The 19,302-nt window shown below is 41.2% G+C and overlaps 1 protein-coding gene and 1 long non-coding RNA gene across 3 annotated transcripts in view; one reads left to right on the plus strand and one right to left on the minus strand.

Moving 5' to 3' along the window:
- Positions 1 to 19,302, minus strand: part of Gas2 (growth arrest specific 2) — a 125,789-nt gene that overhangs the window by 6,266 nt on the left and 100,221 nt on the right. The window lies entirely within an intron of this gene.
- LOC127668297 (uncharacterized) overlaps positions 1,904 to 19,302 on the plus strand; it is a 34,793-nt gene continuing 17,394 nt past the window's right edge. The window contains exon 1 of the long non-coding RNA XR_007974073.1: positions 1,904 to 2,039. This is a non-coding gene — a long non-coding RNA (uncharacterized LOC127668297). The remainder of the gene's footprint in view (positions 2,040 to 19,302) is intronic.

A 19,302-nucleotide genomic window follows, 5' to 3' on the forward strand; every position in this document is an offset into this window, starting at 1 on the left:
GGCACCAGTGACAAAGCATTGTGTTTGCCACCTATCTCACAGAGGTGAGGATTTCAACTTAGGTTTTCAGAAAACAGCCAATCACAGCCCAAATAAAGAGGCTCAGAAAATCAGCCCTCAATGCTTATTACCTCTACTAACTCCCCAGCATACCTCGGATGCTTCCAACCTTCCCGCAATAAACTCTGGAGAGATGAGAACAAGAGAGGAAACTATCATTTGCTCAGTCTCTATCAAGAGTGCCAAGCTGTAACCACCACTAACTCTGTATTATTTTGACAATTGCATAACTTTCCTGTGCCTCAGTTTCCTTCTGAGCACTGGATATTTCCTTTTAGATTTTTTGAAACAGAGATAAGGATGGGTAAACATGAAGACACCATGTCTGGAACATAGAGGATACTTAACTGTAGAAAGTTGAATGCTTTGGCAACTACCGAATGACACCTTATCAAGACACTGACTTGTTTCATTCTGTTATCACAAGGGTCCCACCTTGGCAGCCTGGTATTACTGTTACCTTCTCTGGGGAGAACTGGAGCCTGAGGTTCACACAGACTTGGCTTCTGATGGCCTGTGATATGGCCCAGCCTCCCTGTAAAATGCATCAGGCTCATGTAGTACATGCCTTTTGTTGACAGCTGAATTACTGTAGTGCCTCAAGTGGCGGCGAGACCCAGCCCCCAACATGAATAAGCCTTGTGTCACCATGATTCTGCTAAGGCTTGACAGAAAATATTTCTGGCCTGTTGTTATTTCCTTATTATAAGAAAAGTACACGTCTGAGGCTCATTTAGAAACATCTGTTTCCTGAAGCAAGTATGAGACAAGCAGTTCACAGAAAACATACAAGCGACAGTGGGCAGAATGTTCTAGCTGCCTCTGCTGGAGACTGTGTGGGAGCATTAGCACCAGCTCCTGTCAGTTCCTGTTGCCTCCCTATGTAAGGTATCCTTTTACCCAGCTCTGCCTCAGATGCAATTAAGAGGGCTTAGCTGCAATCTAATTACCAGAGAGAGAGAGTGAAGACAATGTCATAATAAATATTTTATAAGGCAGTCAGTGTGGCGGAAAGCAACGAGGTGGAAAACATTGCTGCTAGAAGGGTAAGTATTGCCTAGAAGAAGGATTTGTAGCCAGTTTATTCCAGAGTAGAACAGGAAGTCAGTTGCTGCAAAGTTAGGAATCTATTCAAGAAATGGACCCAGTCTACAGCAGCAATATAGAAACACACAGAAACCCACACACATACACACTCCAAAGTATTCCCTGGATAACACAAGGTTTTGCTGATTCAAATACAACTCTGTAATCTCTTCTAAAGCCAGTGTAAGCCAGAGAAGAGCCAAAGTTCAGTGCTAACCAATGCTGCTGCACAAGACTGGTGCCCCATCGGCTCTGCACTGTTAACAGCAGAGTTTATAAACAAGATGAATACTCTGAAATATTATGAAGTCATCAGTAGTTTTAGTAGAGGGAGTCACCAAAAAGCAAATTTAGTTATTTCTGAATATATCCCACACTTTGCTTTGACAAAATGTTTAAAAGCACCCTTCCACCCAGTGATCCATCCAAATGAAAGGCAATGAATAAAACCATCTATTTATTAAAAATATTAAGTCACAAGCAAAGAAGAGAGAGAATTTTGGCAGTTAAAACTGCAATATAGGTAGTAACACTTGCCCAGCATAAATAAGGCCCTGTGATCCATCCTCAGAACTGCATAAAGAATTTAATTGGAGAGGGATGAAATGGGTGACTGACTCTACAAGCCCACAGAGGAGGCTTTTCAAAAGAAGTTAGACAAATGATTCCTGGAAACTTCGGTTTCAAGCTGCCTGCCCCCTCCATGAAACGAAATGGGGTGTGGACTGAAAAGACAGTGGCATGACACTGTGCCAGGGCTGCTGGGCCACCCAGACTAAGTGAGCCAGCACAGCAGGAGATGAGGACTGAGTGTGCAGAAACCGAACCACCTTCTGCAACCCAGGGCAGGGGCAGGACAAGGCACAGGACGGAGGCCATCTCAGCACCCTCGGGTAAGTCCACATGTGAAGTGCCCCGTGCTTTACTCTCCCATTTTCTATAAGATACACCTTACGTTATATACCCAAGATTTCTCTTCCACACCCCTTCATTCTAATACCAAGATTCCTATTTCTCCCTATTTATCACCATGGTTTCTTTAACCCAATTGGGTACTAAACAAGCTTTCTCAGTGTCAAAGTTTTCTTTTTTGTTTAACTACATCTCTAAATCATTTTCAGTCTACAATCTATTCTTTGGCAAATTCTTCCAAAGCCTTAATCACTAAATAGTTCATGAGCTCAGAAGAAATTTAGATACAATTCTCATTAAGCAATATATAGGAATACAATTCCTTTGTATATATAAACTTTCAAAAGTACTTTAAATTTATGTTTTACATTTCCTACCCAGCTATAAAGTCTGTGAGACAGAACAATGGCCAGAAAAACAAGACAGACCCAGAGTTGATGGTGTTCATGTCTTAGGGGTGGTCAAGAGTTGTCTAACTGTACTGAGGAGAGAAACCACTCCTAGAACTGTAAACTTGGTCAACTACCCATCCTGGTGAGGGCAGGTTCTGCTGACACTTTCCTAAACCAGTATAATTACCAACTGCATTCTAATTGCTTGTCATTTTACCCACAGAGAAGGGTATCTCTCATCCCTCATCAAAGAAAGGATTGTAGCAGGTGGAGGCCATCACAGAAACCCACAACTGGGTGACTGGTCAACACGCCTAAATGACTGAGCAGGAGTTCAGCTGTAGCTGATAGATGTATAACAAGGAGACTTTTGTTTTCATCTTCCACATAGCTAAAACCATTGTTTAATCTGCACGGTCTTATCTGCTCAGAATCCAGTCTATTGCATATTTTTATCTCTCCATTTGTTCTCAGAGGGAGTGGGGGAAAACTGGAGTGTTCTCCACACTGTTGGGCCTTCTTACATCCAAAGCACAGAAAACTGAGAATTCATCCTGATCTGTTCTCGCAAAGCTGGTCACATGTTAGCATATAAATGAGACTTCTGTTCCACAGGCTTCTCAGTTTCCCACAGGGAGGAAGGCACAGGCCCTGTTTATAATGCCGCACATAACCAAGGCTCTTGGGAACATCCCCAGAAACCCAGTATTTGCTTTTCAGACAGAGTGCCAAAACTGCCGCACTGACTGGTGATTTTTTGTTTGTTCTTATTTTTGTTTGCTTGTTTTTTACTCTTGAATTTATTTTACATATAGAAATCCTAGTAATTATTTTTATTTAGTAGTGTACATTATTCACCAGGTCTTCTATTTTGGAATTTGATGACTTTCCCTTTCTGTATTCTCTTATGTACACTTTTACCCATGAATTCAAGGCTTTCATATGTATGCTGCATGCAGAGTCATGTGACAAACACATGCAAACTTACAGAAATGCTCTATTTATATTCAACTTCTGTATAGTAAACACAACACACTCCACTCTCCTTTTCCACTTTAGGAATATTTCATATTTGTCCAACTATGGTGGGCCAGAACATTACAACTGCTTCATGTCTCCTACAGGATATATCATTTTATATAAAATTCATGATGTGGGAGCTGGAGGTGGGGCTGGAGCACTGCCTGCTCTTGCAGGAGGACACAAGTTTGATTCTCATCTATATAGCAACCTCCAACTTTGTGTAATTCCAGTCCCAGGTGATTTGATTACCTCTTCTGGCCTCTGCAGGCACCATATACATGTGGTACACAGACATATATGCAGGCAAGACACCCATATACACAAACTAATAAAAAATAAGTATCAATAAAATTTTAAAATATATATATTTATATATAATTGTGTGTGTGTGTGTGTATTTGTGAGTGTGTGTGTGTGTGTGTATCTCAGTGTGTACATGGACATGGGAGTGAAGATACCAAAGAAAGTGAACTACAGTTCTCTGTAACTATAGTTAAAAGCAGTTATTATTTGCTAGATGTTGGTGCTGGGAACGCAACTTGGATCCTTTGCAGGAACAGTACTAACTTTTAACAGCAGAACCATCTCCCCAGCCACCAACCATGCCACAAATCTTAAGACATGGTTTCTTCACCCACTTCCTTTTTCTCTCCAACAACCTGTTCCATACAATAAAAACTATGTTCCTGTTTGCAAAGTCACAAAGCTCAGGAAGTGTCCTGCAGGTTCTATCTCCCTGCCAGTGGGTGCATGGGCTTTCTGGTGTCCTGTTCACTGTGATAATGATATAGAAGGAACACTCATACTTTCCCATGACTGAGCACACTAGCTTTCCTCCCAGTTCAGCTGGCCCTCAGTAATGTGTCTGTTCACTTTAATAGCTTCTTAAACACACCAATCTCTTGCTTGCTGACAGAACTGTTGTCCACACTGTTTCCTCAAGAACCATGCTCTTACCTGTAGGAGAAGCTCCACAGGGAAAGATGACAATGGGACCAACTCACTCTGATCCTCCCTTTTATTGTCTCTTTACATTTATTATTTTTAATTATGTGCCTGATGTGGATACATGCATATGAACACAGGCACCTGCAGAGACTAGAGTAGTCTATCTGACCACTGGAGCTAGAGTAGGAGGTAGTTGTGAGACACCTAACATGGATGGTAGGAACTGAACCCAGATCCTCTACAAGAGCAGTAAGTGCTCTTAGCCACTGAGCTATCAATCAGTACAGTGCCAACCCCCCTACACACTCTTACTGTCTCAAATGCATTGTTTTCTTTTACTGTCTTTAAGTTTATTTATATACCTTTATGAGTCATGATCTCTTAGTATCTAACCTGCTTGTACAACAAAATCAAAGCAAACATTTTATAATTTGGTTGAAGTCACATTGATTATTTCCATACCTAAAAGCCCCTCTTCATTTCTTCTGGACACATGCTACTATTAATACAGACTTCTGTAATGGGCATGGCTGTTTCATGCTTGCTTATTGATTTGGTCCTAATCAACATTACAGCTATTGTTCCATAACACCTCAGCCGTGATATGTGGCATCTGAGTTGAACCTTCGGCGGGGGGGAGGGGGGGTCCTCCAGAAGGAAGGGTCTCTATCATGTGACACTAGCGCCTACCATGCTCCTTCCACTCTCTGGTGTACATGGAGAGGACAGTGCCTGCCTTTCTCCATCCCTCTCCAGTTCACACAGTTTCATAGAAATCCCCTTTGTGCACCTCTCAGTGTCTTCATTTCTCCATTCTTAAATGTCAACCCCGCCACCCTCCATCTGCACCTCTTCTATGCCCCATGAAGCGTCTGGAAGGAGGTTAATTTTATCTTAACCACCTTTCTTCCCCTTCATCTGGAATCTATCTGATCTCTGGTAGTAGTTATTTCTGCCCAAGTTTCTTCAATGTTACAGTTTTGTTATTACCTCTGTTCCTGGCGTTATTTTTAATTCCCTTCTGAAGTCCATTTGTATAGCTGTTTTATTTCCAATTTTCTTTTGATATCACACAGTAAAAGTAGCTCTTTCTGCATGGATCATATTTTAAATTTCTTTTTATTGTAACATAATTTTAATCGTCTTCTGCAAACCAGTATCAAGCTTGCTCTGGCAAACCTCTGCAGAAGAGGGCACTAGCAGGGGTGGGAGGTGTTAAGGTCAGGATTTGTAGCTAAATGTTCCTACCCAGCCCAGCAAGGTTCAATGGTTTGTGTGGTTCCTGGGAGGTGAGGCTGCAGCAGGAAGGTCACTGAGAAGCATTCCTGTCTTTCAATCCAAGCCTTAGCCATTTTCTCTTCATCTGCTGTGTTATGAAGTAGGATGCCTTTCACTGGCAAACCTTCCATACTCTAGAATTCAGGAAAGGAGGACTGACCATAATGTCTTTCTCCATGCAGTGTGACAGTATAACTCATCATCAAACTGTATGATTTGCTGTTTCCTGATCACTGTCATTTTTTTTCCCAAATGGAATAGAATACTTCTAAGGACATATAGGATGATTTGAAATTCATTCATTCTATATTTATTTTTTTTATCTCCTATAAGAGGATGGAGACCACAGAAGTTCTCAGAAGACAACAGAAGTCACATAGGTTCACCTATAAATGCCCACCATTAGGCTATTCATTCTTTATTCACTCTTCAAAAGGCATTTACTAAGCAATTGATGCTTAACAAACAGTATGATAACCCATGGACCCATCACAGAGAAGATGGTGTTTATTGATTCTAACAGTCTGTTAACGTAAACATATGGTAGGCAAGTAAGTAAGGCCATGGGTGACAAATCAGGAGGCTGTGCGATAGAGACTCTAGCTGTGAAATTCAATGTAGCGTCACAGAATCACACCCATTCTTAAGATCCTCTCATTCTGGTTTCTACTCTAGAGGCAAGGAAGTGAAAATACTCAGTTTCTCAGTTTTCTTTACAACTAAGCAGCCATGTGGCTCTCCTCACTCACAAGCCAAATGGAGACGTCTAGAAAGAAGTCCTGGCCATCTCTACTTTGTTTTCCATCCTGACACTCAGATGTGGTGACTCCAGCTCCATCCTGCCACAGCCATATAGTAGGACATAGTAAGAAAGATGAAAAAGCCAACAACATGCCAAGGACAGCAGAACAGAACACGATAGGTCCTTTGTTTCATCATCTACTATCATTTGATTCTGACTCTGTCACATATATAAATATGCAAATTATTAAGTAGGCTGATGGAATTTTCCAAAAGTCCCTGGATCATGTAAGATGTGTCCCCAATTATTACACTCCCTAAACTAATCAAAATTATCACAGGGAGCTTTTGTATTCTGGTTCCCAGCCCGTGGGACAGCTAGAAATTAATCTCTCCCTCTCTCCTTCCCTCCTTTGCTTCTTTCTCTCAGCCAGACTGTCCTGGAATTTTCTATGTAGTTAAAGATGACTTTCAACCCGATTCTCTTGCCTCTACCATCAAGTACTGCGATCATAGATGTGCAGCATCATGCCCAGTTGATATAGTGCTATGGATGGAACCAAGGCTTGGTGAATGCTAAGCAAACACTCCACGACTGATCTGAGCTGTGTCTCAGTCCAGCATGTAGCAATGACTGAACACATTTTTGGCATTTCTATCAAGAGTAAGGTAAAAGATGTACTTGCCAAACAAAGAAACATCTCTATGCCAATAATAGAGTTTTGAGTCCCAATTTGTCAGCATATGAGTGCTTCATATGGAGGACTCAACTTGTATGGAAACCTTTTCTGAAAGCAAACACACAATCCCCATCTTAATCATTTCCTAACTTAGCCATATTTTCTTGTTGCTCCTGCTCCTGTTTCCTGGATTCCCTTTGAGGGTCACTCGTGCTCCTTGAGATCATTAGCATACAAGACTCACAAGAAAGTATTTCAAGAACAGCAGTGAGAACAGAAAAGACATAATGCATAATCCTTTATGAAGCTGAGCAGGCAGACCTTGCTGAAGCACAACTGTAAGGAGAGGCACTTTGTTTCATCTTGCAGAGACCCAAAAGCTCCTTACAGAATGGTCCTCACAACCAGCAAGAAGCCAATAAATTCTCCCACTGAACCAGCTGTTGATTCACTGTTGTAGATTTTAAAAGGAAAAGAGAATCAATATACTCCCACAGATACAGCCAGCCTATGCAATATCTGTTTCAAAAAAAAAATAGCAAAGTATAATGCCACGTGGGAAGCCCTGGTACAGTCAGGACTCAGAGGAAAAGACCTAGTGTGATGAGTACATATCTACTAACTGGTTCACCAGCTTCAGTTTTGTTAGGTCATGTGGTGTTCTGTGTTTTGCATCTATACTAAAATCCAAGGCTTCATACATGCTAGCTAAGTGCTCTCCAAATGAGTTTTATCCCCAGGCCTAATAAGGGACATGTTGTATTTTAGAGGTAACACTGATAAAGGTGAAGGGAGGGAGGAGGGTTTGTATATGATAAAATGTGTTATACTCATGTAGGAGATCTTCAATGATAAAATAAAATTAAGAAAGGAAGAAGGGAGGGGCAAGGGAGGGAGTCAAGCAAGATACCCAGAAGCTTTCTGACTATGACAGTGGCCACAGAAGAACTACAGTTACAGAGCCTGAGCAGTAGAGGGCAGAAGCACATAAGTCCATGCATTTATCCATGCTTACAAAGAAATGTTCTTCTGTTGAAATTCTATTTATGCAAAAGAAGGCAACATGTCACTCAGCACCTCTCACCAGTGCATCTTCTTGTTTGTATTTACTGAACTCAGAACTCTTATGCTACTGTGCTTGCAGAGTAAATCTACTCTTCACTCCTGAATAGTTCTTTGAGTGAAAGCAAACATGTATATCTATTAATAAGCACAAATGATGTAGTTATAACTGCATATGTGCCTATTTAATTATGCAATAACACATCAATGTGTGATCTTATAACTAACTTTATGAGTATAGTGAACCCAATACAGTACTTGTAGTAAAAGTTGCTTTGTACAGAGCACTTTGTCTTACCCTTTTGTCAACATTAAGGGAAGGTACTTGATGTTTTTATTTGTGGTTTATAAGCCAGGAGTCAGAGTCATGGAGCAACTTGATAAAAGGTCACACACTGTGATTAAGTACAGTACTGAGATGTAGCACATGGCTACAGTTCAACGTTCAGAGAAACTGGGGGTGTAGTTCAGTCCCACAGAACTTCCATCATGCACGAAGCCCTGGATTACATTCTCAGTCCTATGGAGCATAGTGTCTAACATATGCAGGTACTATTATTAATTCTAACTCTGCCTACATTAATATTACCAAGTGTTCATCCTTCTGCATAAAACACAAGTGATTGCTTCTTGCACGATAAGTAAATTAATGTCTATAAGCAGCAGACAAGTGGGCATAGCACAATGCAAGAGAACACAAGATCAATCTGATTGGCTAAACCTAAAAACTTACATCAAGGAATTCATTGAATGCCCACTGGGGTTTTATAAAGTTCTTGTGTAAAAATAAGCTTTATGGTATCCTGTCCATAATTTTAATTCAACTGATAATGAATGTGGATCTGCTTCTAGTAATGCACAACAAGCAAGCATTGTGTTTGTTGTGGAGAAACTAAGATGAAATGATGGCTGTTTTAAGGTACTGAGACAGAGCTCTCATGAGCAGGCTCTATCTTTAGGAAGAAGGACCATAAATGTAAGGGGTTGTGCTTTAACTAAATCTCTCCATGGAAAACTAACTCCTTCTAAAAGATTTGGGGAAGTCTGACTTGTGTGATTTGAATCCTCTTTGTTTAGACTCAATTACAGGTCAGTACACAATATATTCCAAGTATTATCATAAAAGCAGTTCCTATATGTGCTAATGGGACATATATGATAACATGCGCGCATGTGCACATGCACGTGCGCATGCACACACACACACACACACACACACACACACACACACACACCAACAGAAAAAAATCAATCCTTCACAAGTTCTGGGCTGTTCACTTTCCTACATCTCTTATTCCCTGAAGAGGGAAACTGAAAGGTTCTCTAAACACTGTTCAGATGAAGATGACCAGTATGTTAGGCAGCAGAAATCTGAGCCAAGCACCCAACCAGAAGCAGTCACAAACCCAGGATGGAGGCCTTAGTAGCAACAAAAAACCCCTCATGATTCCACAATCTTCAAGGCATAGCTGAGGAGGTGCCTAGGCATCCCTAGCTCCCTAGATACCAACAAAGTCCTAAAATCAGCAAGTTCATTGCTGCGTGCTGCCCATCTCACTCCTGAAGAGCAAACTTTTGGTGGCCCAGTGCCCTCTGACAGTCCCTAGTTAACTCTGTTCTGGTAGAGCAGGATGTGTCAGGAGAGAGACAAAGCAGTTTCCGGAGGGGCCTTGTGTCAGAGTGAGTCAGAGAGAACAGACAATCCCTCACCCAGGGAGAGTAGAAAGAGGGGGAGGCAGAGCACCCGAGGCTGTGTGCACTTGATCTTAATTTCTCATGTAGACTAGTCCTGTGACCTGTTGGTTGCCGGCACTAGAGCAGGAATGAGCTAGTCAGTTTTTTATTATTCCTGCAACATTTGAGTGCAGTTTTGTTTTTCTGTTTTGTTTCTCCACCCCCTTGGTAATCAATAGGCTATGCCTGGGTAGGAAAACATTTCCAGCTCACATCAAACAAGGTGTTTTTGGTAGAGAGTGTGTAGAGGCACTGTTTACAGCAGTGGCTCTCAACTTTCCTAATGCTGTGACCTTTAATACAGTTCCTCATGTTGTAGTTACCCACAACCATAAAAGCATTTTCGTTGCTACTTCATGAACATAATTTTGCTAGTTATTTAAGCTTCTGATATGCAGGATTATTTCTAGTGACCCCTGTGAAAGGGTCATTTGACCCCAGTTGGGTCATGACCCATAGGCTGAAACCACTGGCTTAGACTATGATGGAGTTTTTCTCTTCTTACTTCCATATTTTGTCCTCTATTCATGATGGAGTGACAGAGAACTTGTTATCTCAGGCTTGCTGCAACTTCTTAGACATCCTAGGAGATGGAGTGGTCAGCAAATGAATTTAAATTGTGACCCCAGTACAGTCAGAGTCAACAGTGAGTTTAGAAAATCAGGGAGATCAGATGTAATGGTTAAGAGCTTTATATGAGAGCAGAAGACAGAAGATGCACAGTATTTCTAAACCACTCATGAGAAGAGTTAAGATGGAATGCCATTCTGAGAGTGGGACTAAAGGAGAGTTCCAGAAACTTGAGCATGCATGGTTGGGGCTACTAGCCTAATGAGAAGCCTAGCAAGCTGTGACTGATGATGGCTTTAGATGATGCTAAATGAAAGATTTCTATGACATAGTTGGTTCTTTATACCAAATTATCTATAAGGATGCTACTTATATATTATCTACTTTATAATTCAGAAAAGATGTTTCTGAAGACCCATCGTCTGCCACACACCACCATATATGCCTGAGCTTCAGAGAGTGACCGCAGGTGAAAAACAGAAACTATCTTAGTTTGAAAGTTTTTTGGGTATCATCAATTCAAATCTCCCCCCTTGAAGCTGAGAATAAGGAGTGCTTATAGGGTAATATTCACAAGTTGACTTTTTAATAGTTTATAACCACAGAGCAGCTGGGTCTTAATTTTATTAAGCAAAATAGTAGTCATCAATTGGCTGGGAACTAAGGTATCCTTCTACTCTTTCAACATTGGGTTTTGAAGAAATTAAGACAATAGCAATGGTGGTTACTATGATACTAATGATGACAATGGAGATTAAGATGGTGATGATGATGGTGATAATTATGAATGTATGATCATGATTACAATGGTGATGGTGATGATGATGTTAATTGTTCCTCAAAAGAAACTCCTGGTAAAGTTACAGGCTAGTATTTTCTCTGATTTTACAACATGTTCTAGATATCATGAGTCCCACTCACAGCAGTTTTACTCATATTGACAAAATAGTGCCGGGTCCATATTACATTTTAATATAAAATGTGTGTTATTTTACATTATCATGTTAAAAAAATGTCTCAGGAAAATTTATTTAACACAGTCCTATTTTAATCAATCAAAAATGTGTACAGTGTATACATCATGAAGAATATCAATTGGTTTGTATTGAGAATCAATTGTTGTTTTAATCAGACCTGACGTTTTTGAGCCCAAAGAATCCTTGCCATTGATGAGATACAAGTGCACACTACTTTATAACCCAGATCCCCTATTTCTCTAAGCTCAAGACCAAGAAAATGCAACTTCAAGTGGAGACCACCATATAAAAATGACTCCTGATGATATTTTGGTTTTGACTTGATAATGCAGTACAGTGAGCTAAAACTAAAACTCCATGCTTACCATTCCATTATCTTCAGACAAGACCAGACCAGACTGGACCATCAATTACGATTTTCTTTCTATTGAGGTTACCAATTCAAACCTACACATAGTTGAAGGGATCACCAGAAACAAAGGCAGCACAGCCCCAGGAGAAGGGCTGAACACGAAGCATTTTTTTTTCTCTCCTTCAGATAGAAAACTTTCAAAAGAGAAATGACAGCCAGCTCTTGCTAGAGATTTTAATTAAAGCTCAAATGAGAAATTCTAGATCAGGCCAAGTGGCAGCTGCACCGATGTGACCTGCTGCTATAGCTGCACAAGGATCTGTGCCAGAAAATACTGGGTGAGAGGGGCCATTGCACCCCTGCGTGCCATTTAATCCAGCGCTCCACAAAGGCAAGCTCTGAAGAGCCTCCAGAGACACCCTATGCCTCTGTAACTAGCTCAGAATTCAAAGCAAGCTGCATCTGGTTGCTTAGTGACACCCTAGTGCAGGCTACAGGGTGTTTTAGTGCGGGGGCTGGGGGGGAGAGTTCTCTTATTTATCAAAGGACAACATGTTCTGCAGCTCTGCCCTTGTTTTTGCTGTAGTTTAAGCAAGACTTCCTTTAGTACTGACTAAGAACTAGCTATCCATGTAAATACCATGGAGACCATTCCCTCACAGAGGCATTTGGGAAACTACCTGTTTCCCAAAAGGTTCAGGGGCAATGTGTTATTTCCCTACACACTCTCCCCTCAGGCTCCAACAGGTCCCACAGGCCAAAAGAAAGAATCCGGAGTGAATTCCACATGAACATGGTTCAGTCTCGACCCTGCCACTTACGGATCTCCAGGCAGATCTGCTCCCTTTCCAGGTAAATCTATCTAGTTTGAAGGAGACACTGTAAGATCAAATGCCCTAGACTGCAGGGCCTTAAAAATCGTGAGACATTAAGCAAGCATACAAGAGTTTTTACAAGAACTCTTTTATTATTTCTCAATCTTGCTTACCATTTCATTAATACATTCTTTAAAAGCTATACATAACTGTTTAAAATCTCACATAATCTTTAAAACATCGTTAACTGAATTTAATCAAGTCCAAGTTACCATTAAATTGCTTGTAAGAGAATACGTTTTACCCTAAAACCATACTATTCCTTATTAAAACTATTCTTGATTGGTATCTTTCCTATATAAATTTCCCCAAATAGCAAAATGGGGCATAAACAAATAAATAGCACTCTTGGAGCAAAAGGGTTGGTTCATGGGTTAAGACCCTGTACTGCTCTTACAGAGGACCCAGGTTTGTTTCCCAGTACGCTCGTTCAGTGACTCACAACTGCCTTAACTCCAACTTCAGAGGAGTATGACACCCACCTATAGCTTCTGAGGGCACTACACTCACATGTACAAACACATGCACACATATATACATAAAATTAAAAATAAATAAAATCTACAAAAAACAATGTCCAAAGGAAAATGGTATGAATATTAGTAACTCGTGTTCTTTTCATTTCTATCACCCATCATAGATTCAAAGCCCTAATCCCAGTGCTGACACAATGTTTTGCTGACCTGCCACATGGTCAGTCCTGATACTTAGCCACTATGGTATGTTCCCTGGTTGCCTGGTAATGGCCAGCCAGCTCCTGGCATAATTTTTCTTCCTCCAGATGCAGAACAAAGCCTACTTTCTACTTTTAAAAATCTCCTATAAAGTTAGACATGGCCACAGGTTTTAGTTTCAGTAGATTCAATGGAATCAGAAAGTGAAGTGGCATTTTTAGAACCTTCCTTCAGGGTCCTCATGTATTCTTCAGCCTCCATCTTTCTTCCTAGACACAGTGGCATTTGGGCCATACGTGTCTCTTGAGATCTACCACCTCTACGTTGTGCTGAGAGAGAGAAACTAAGTCCTTCCAACTTCTGAGGAACAGTGTCACAAATATAAACTCCATGAGGAAAAAATACATTCTGCCCAAGTCACTACCACCTTATTTACATCTGTCAACCCCGAGCCTAGTCAGTGGCATGCCTGCAGAACTTTAACAAGTTCTCTAGTAGTTCATCAAGGACACCTGTTTGATTTTGCACAACACATCTGATATGTGATTGAGTCCGTGCGGTGCAAAAGGTAGGGATGAAGCAAGGGACCCTGCCCTACAGCACAGCATTTACTAGTGAATGAAATACATTGAGGAGATGTATTTTAATGCAAGGAAAATGGAGCCTTAAGGCCTGTAATACTGAAGAACAAGACCACAGATGATTAACTGCAGCATTACAAATGTCTTCACTGAGAAGAGTAACGTATCTGCTACAAGCAACCGTGAAGCAAAGCCTGGGCCAACAAAGCCACCCAGGAGAAGCTGAAGCTTGTTGGAGGGGTGCCAAGTGGAAATATGCAATGGTGAGACCTCGCAGCAAGAGGAGCTGACTTCCCCAAGGCCCTTCTCCCGGAAACAGCGCAGTGCGCTGGATGCTCTCACAGCTGCTCGGCTAGGGTTGAGCCGGGCTCGGGTTGAGCCAGGGTCTGTAGATCGGATACTCAGTCTTCCCTGCCTTTCGCCATTGCCTCCTCCACCAGAGAGGCGGACACAAAGGAAAATGTGCATCAGGGTGTGGGACCGAAAGCATTCTGCAGTTCATTTTTCACAATCTTTTTGTGGGTGAGGAGAAAGATTTTATACCCACACCAAAGAATAAAATTATTCTCTGAATCTAGGGTGGTTTGATTTTTAAACTGCCAAAGGGAAAAAAATACTAAAGGGAAAAGCAGATAATCCTTAATGGGACCATTGTCTCCCCTAGTTTATATAATGAACAGACCGAACTGAAACATGCAAGTCATCTTGCCCAACAGAGCAGGCTTTGTCCCTGCCTCCAACGCCACTTGGTTACGAAAATAAATATATTTCTCCTCTTCAATGGAAGCTGCCTTTTCAGAATTTCTTCTCAGTTTTTCCTACAGTAAGCAACATGCATGCATTTAACAGAACAATCAGGCTCTAACACTGACTGAGCTCCGAGGTCCAGGGAAGAAGCTGAATGGGTGTAAATGAGCTCATGAGGCCACTAGAGGGCAGCGTCGCTCCTAAAGCCGAGATCAAAGCCTGAAACAAGTATTAGCAAACTGGGTACGCATGCCTCAAGTTGGTGGCATTTCCCAGACATACTCAAACATAAGCTACAAATATTCTAACTGCAGCCCTCAGATTAGCCAATTTCAATCTTCATTTTCCTTGTTACATCTGAGCTGAACCTTTTCTTCTGTTCTCAAGGCATGCCCCTCCTGAGCACATAGGTACCCAGCAAAACACAGCCCTCCTCAGGCAGATCCACTGAGGAGGTCTTACTGAGCTACTCTGGAGCCCATTTCTAACTGCTCCTAATACTCCCTTTGACCTGGTCAGAACCTTAGATTACCTTCTGTGTTTGCTCCCTCAGATGCATTTCTGTTAGAAGAGAACGCCTCAAAGGTTGGGGCCTGTCTTTTCACAGCTCAGTTCTTAACAACTACAATCTTAATTTATAGTTTGCTGTTGGATGGTTGGATCAGACCTCTGAAAAAGGATGTCACAGTTCTCAACAGAGATGAGAACTCTGTTGAGACAGACTGAAGAGCTTGAATCGGCACTTAACAACTGTCCCTACAATAAAACTAACCAACAGATCTCATCAGGGATGTTTATCAATTTCATGAGTACATTTTTACTTTTCATTAATGTGTTGTATGTGCCCAAGCTGGTCTGGACTGATGCACTGAAAAATATAGCCATCACTCTGAGCTCTTCTTAGAACCCTACCAGTTCTTCGCTTGAAACGAATGACACAATAGTCAAGATGTATCAACTATCAGAGAACAGCAAATGAGGCAACTAGGAAGAAAAACAGATCAAATTCTGTTCATAGGTCCAGCATGATGTCAGAATACAGAGAGGAGACATTGTGAAGGTCGCATGTTCTTGGTGCTAAGTGAAAACCCCTCATTTGGTAAGCACCGTGTAACACTTTACAAGGTAAGCCTAGATAGTGATGACAGGCTGGAAAGAGGATATTTTACAATATCCTCTTCAGTTACAGAACAAAGATTCCACGTGTCATAGTTCCTACCTTCCCCTAATTCTATAGCCTCTAACTTTCTTCCTACCTTTACCTACATTTGAAAGGGAAAATAAATGGGCAATGATGACAAAAGTTCTTTCCTCTTGTAACCAAATCAAGGATTTCTAACCACCTAATCAGTGATTTCCAGTCCTCCAAACCAACTATCAGAGAGAGCCAAAGACCTTCAGATCACCCAATTAGAGCATCTAATATACCTCCAAACCACCCAGTCAGAGTACCCTCAAACCACCTTCAAACCACCTCTAAACCACCCAATCGTAGTAGTACAAAGACATCCTAACTACCCAATCAGACAGAGATACAGACATTCAAACCATCCAAATAGAAAAGCCTGCAGACCTTTTCACCCAATCAGAGTGGATATGGCTGATTCTACTGTTCTGTACATTTTTCTTTCTAGAATTTAAGACAGACTGTAGTGATCTATGTCTACACATAGAAAACTATGTATAGCCAGAGGACCAATCTAGTCCACCATGCTGTTTATGCAGTATTATACAACACAGCCACGCTAATGGACTACCTATTACAGTTAAAACAAGAGAATGGAGTAGTTGTGACAGAAACTATGTGCTTTAAGTTGCAAATCATTATATCTGGACTCTCACCCTTTGTCCTCCATCTGGGTGTTGTGTCTTTCTCCCACTCTTGGGACAAGAAGACATGCTTTATGCTTTATGCTGTTCATGACACCCATGCCAGACACTTGGTAGGTGCAGAATATCTGCGGGTTATGAAGAACTTGCAGACTTCATAAGAGAAAAATGTATTAACTTGTATGCAAAGCTCTCAGCTCAGCCACACATCTGGAACCACTGCTTCTGGGCATGTGTGTAATGAACTCATGCTGAGAAATTTGTAAATGGCTGGAGAACACTCCAGAGAGGATTTTTGGCACAAGGTACAGTTTTAATATAAATGCCACAGGCTCACTGTGGGGCTTAGAGGGGGCAGAACAGCACATTTTTTATAGCCCTGTTATACTAAGCAAAAAGCATGCTAAATCACCATGCAAACTGGGACTATGGGATCTGGGCAACATCTGGAGAATAAGAACTTGGAGTAAGAAATGTCTGAAAACTTGTTGATAAGGAACACCACTCTGTGCTTTTTGTTAACTTATTTGACCTTGTCAATTGATACTACCCAGAGATTAAAAAACAAACAAACAAACAAAAAAACCCTACTGTTAAAAGGTATAAATACATCATTTTCTGGGATTCTTTTTTTTTTTTTTAAGTTTCTGTGAGTAGTCAACAAATCTATTTTGTATAAAAGTCTCACCAAAGCAACTCCTTATTAACAAGTAGAAATCACAATCTACTGGAACCCGACAGTTACAGCAACTAAGCAGATGGATGCAGGAGTGACCAACTATGCAAGAGTGGCCAACGCTAGTATGTTGTTTCAGCTATTGTTGAAGGCACAAAGATGGCCTCAGTGGTTCCACAGTAAAGTGGTTTAGGTAACCTCCCTGGTCTCAGTGTTTCCACAGTAAAGAACGCCCATATTTAGGGCTGTGATGCTAATTGTATTCTGTGTGTGCACACATGGGCAGGGGCATGAAAAGAGAGAGGACAAGCAGATGGTTCCTTTGTTATGCCTGTTGGTCCTGGAGATTGAACCTGGTTGTCAACTAAAACTCTGATCATTTTTCTTGGCAGCAAGCATGTATACCTGCTGAGCCATCTTGTTGTCCCCTATATATGGAACTTTGATCAGTACAAGGTCTTGGGTTAAGTGGACACAGTCTTAATGCACTCATTCCTCATCCTAATATGGTTGGCTAACATTTCTCCAATCTCTATAATTACGGTTTAGTATCTGCAGTGTAACCGGACTGATGGACAATGTCATCTATTCATGCGTTTTTTTTTGTTTTTTTTGTTTTTTTTTTGATTCTAGAAATTTCTCTAAAATCTCTGTATGATTTCAAGAGAAAGTCAACGTTTTTATGGCAGGGACAGCTCTGTGTGACCCCTTTGTCCCATCCTGCACGTGTCTGCCTGGCTCTTCTCACTCTTCCACACTGGCCTCTCACTGCCACTCCTCCTCAGTGCTCTGGGCTCGAGACTGCCCCTCAACAGTCTTGATAATGTTTAATTATATCTTTATTTTCCTTATTCTGTCTTCTCTTATCCTGACGGGATTTTATGCACGGCCTTCCCAACGCTGATGGGCACTTTCTTTTCTCTCCTTTCATTGCCATCTGCTTCTTTCCCGAGCATCTTCTAGGCTTTATCTTCTTCCTAATGGCCTTTCTTGGTTCTTGATAAAAGCTCTTCTGGGACACCCACTGAAATCTCGCCTCAAGAAATGCATCACATAAAAGATTAATGAAGACGCAGCTCAAGTTTAACTCTGGGATGTGACGCTGATATCTCCCCAAGAAAACATTGGCTTCTAAAGTCAATGTGCCAAATACCATCATAAGCACTGTGCCAAGTACTGCAAATGTGGATCTCTAGGATAAATATTAAGATATTCTCCTATCAAAACATTCTCTTATAATAGTTCTGTGTTAAATATCTTGTAATCAAATCAAAATATATATTGTTATGAAAGCCATTCATTTAAAGAACAACATAAAGATAAGCCACATTGGGTGACTCACTAATTAGCAATCAGAGTAAGCACCAGAGAGTTGAAGAATCACGTGATGCACAAAAAATGGACCATTAATGTGCTTAACAAAAAAAAATGTCTGGACAGCAAAAACTCAGAGACTAGGCCAATTCACACTCTATTAGCTCAATGGGAGGTTGCTCCTCCAGCCCTATACAGAGGTGCTAAGTTCAGGGTGTCCAAACAGAAGGGATAAACGCTGTGACAGGGCACAGGATATAAGCAGCATATGACTGGAGTGAGTTCAGTCTGTGGCAAGTGATTTAACATGAAGCACAGAAAACAGGAAAAGTGGGCAGAGATATAAAGGAGGCACAGCAAGTCTTACACAGAAGCCAAAAGAGCTTAAGCATCAAGCAACTCCAGAACACAGTGCAGGTGCCCATGCAGGACAAACTGCAGTCTTCAGCTCCTAGGAAGAGTCAGGTGGCCAGTCCTGTACACAATTCTGCACAATTAATTTTATCCCTGGGCTCAAAGGTATGATACACTTTCTTATTCATGTTTCCTACCCACTGTGTAGTAAGGCCATGACATCATTCTCTGTAGATTTAATTTTAAACTAGAGAGAAAGCTAACCCATAAAGGGCCTCATTGGCTGAAGACCTTGGAGTGTCATAGGCCTACAAGACAGTCAACTCTTAAATCTCAACCTCCACATAATTAGGGCATTGCCTGGTCTCTGGAAAAGAACAGGAAACAGACATGTTTCCAGTCTTCACAACTTCCAGGAAAACAGCACCAGGTTCAT

This window comes from Apodemus sylvaticus, chromosome 1 (assembly GCF_947179515.1).
Source record: "Apodemus sylvaticus chromosome 1, mApoSyl1.1, whole genome shotgun sequence".
Taxonomy (NCBI): Eukaryota; Metazoa; Chordata; class Mammalia; order Rodentia; family Muridae; genus Apodemus; species Apodemus sylvaticus.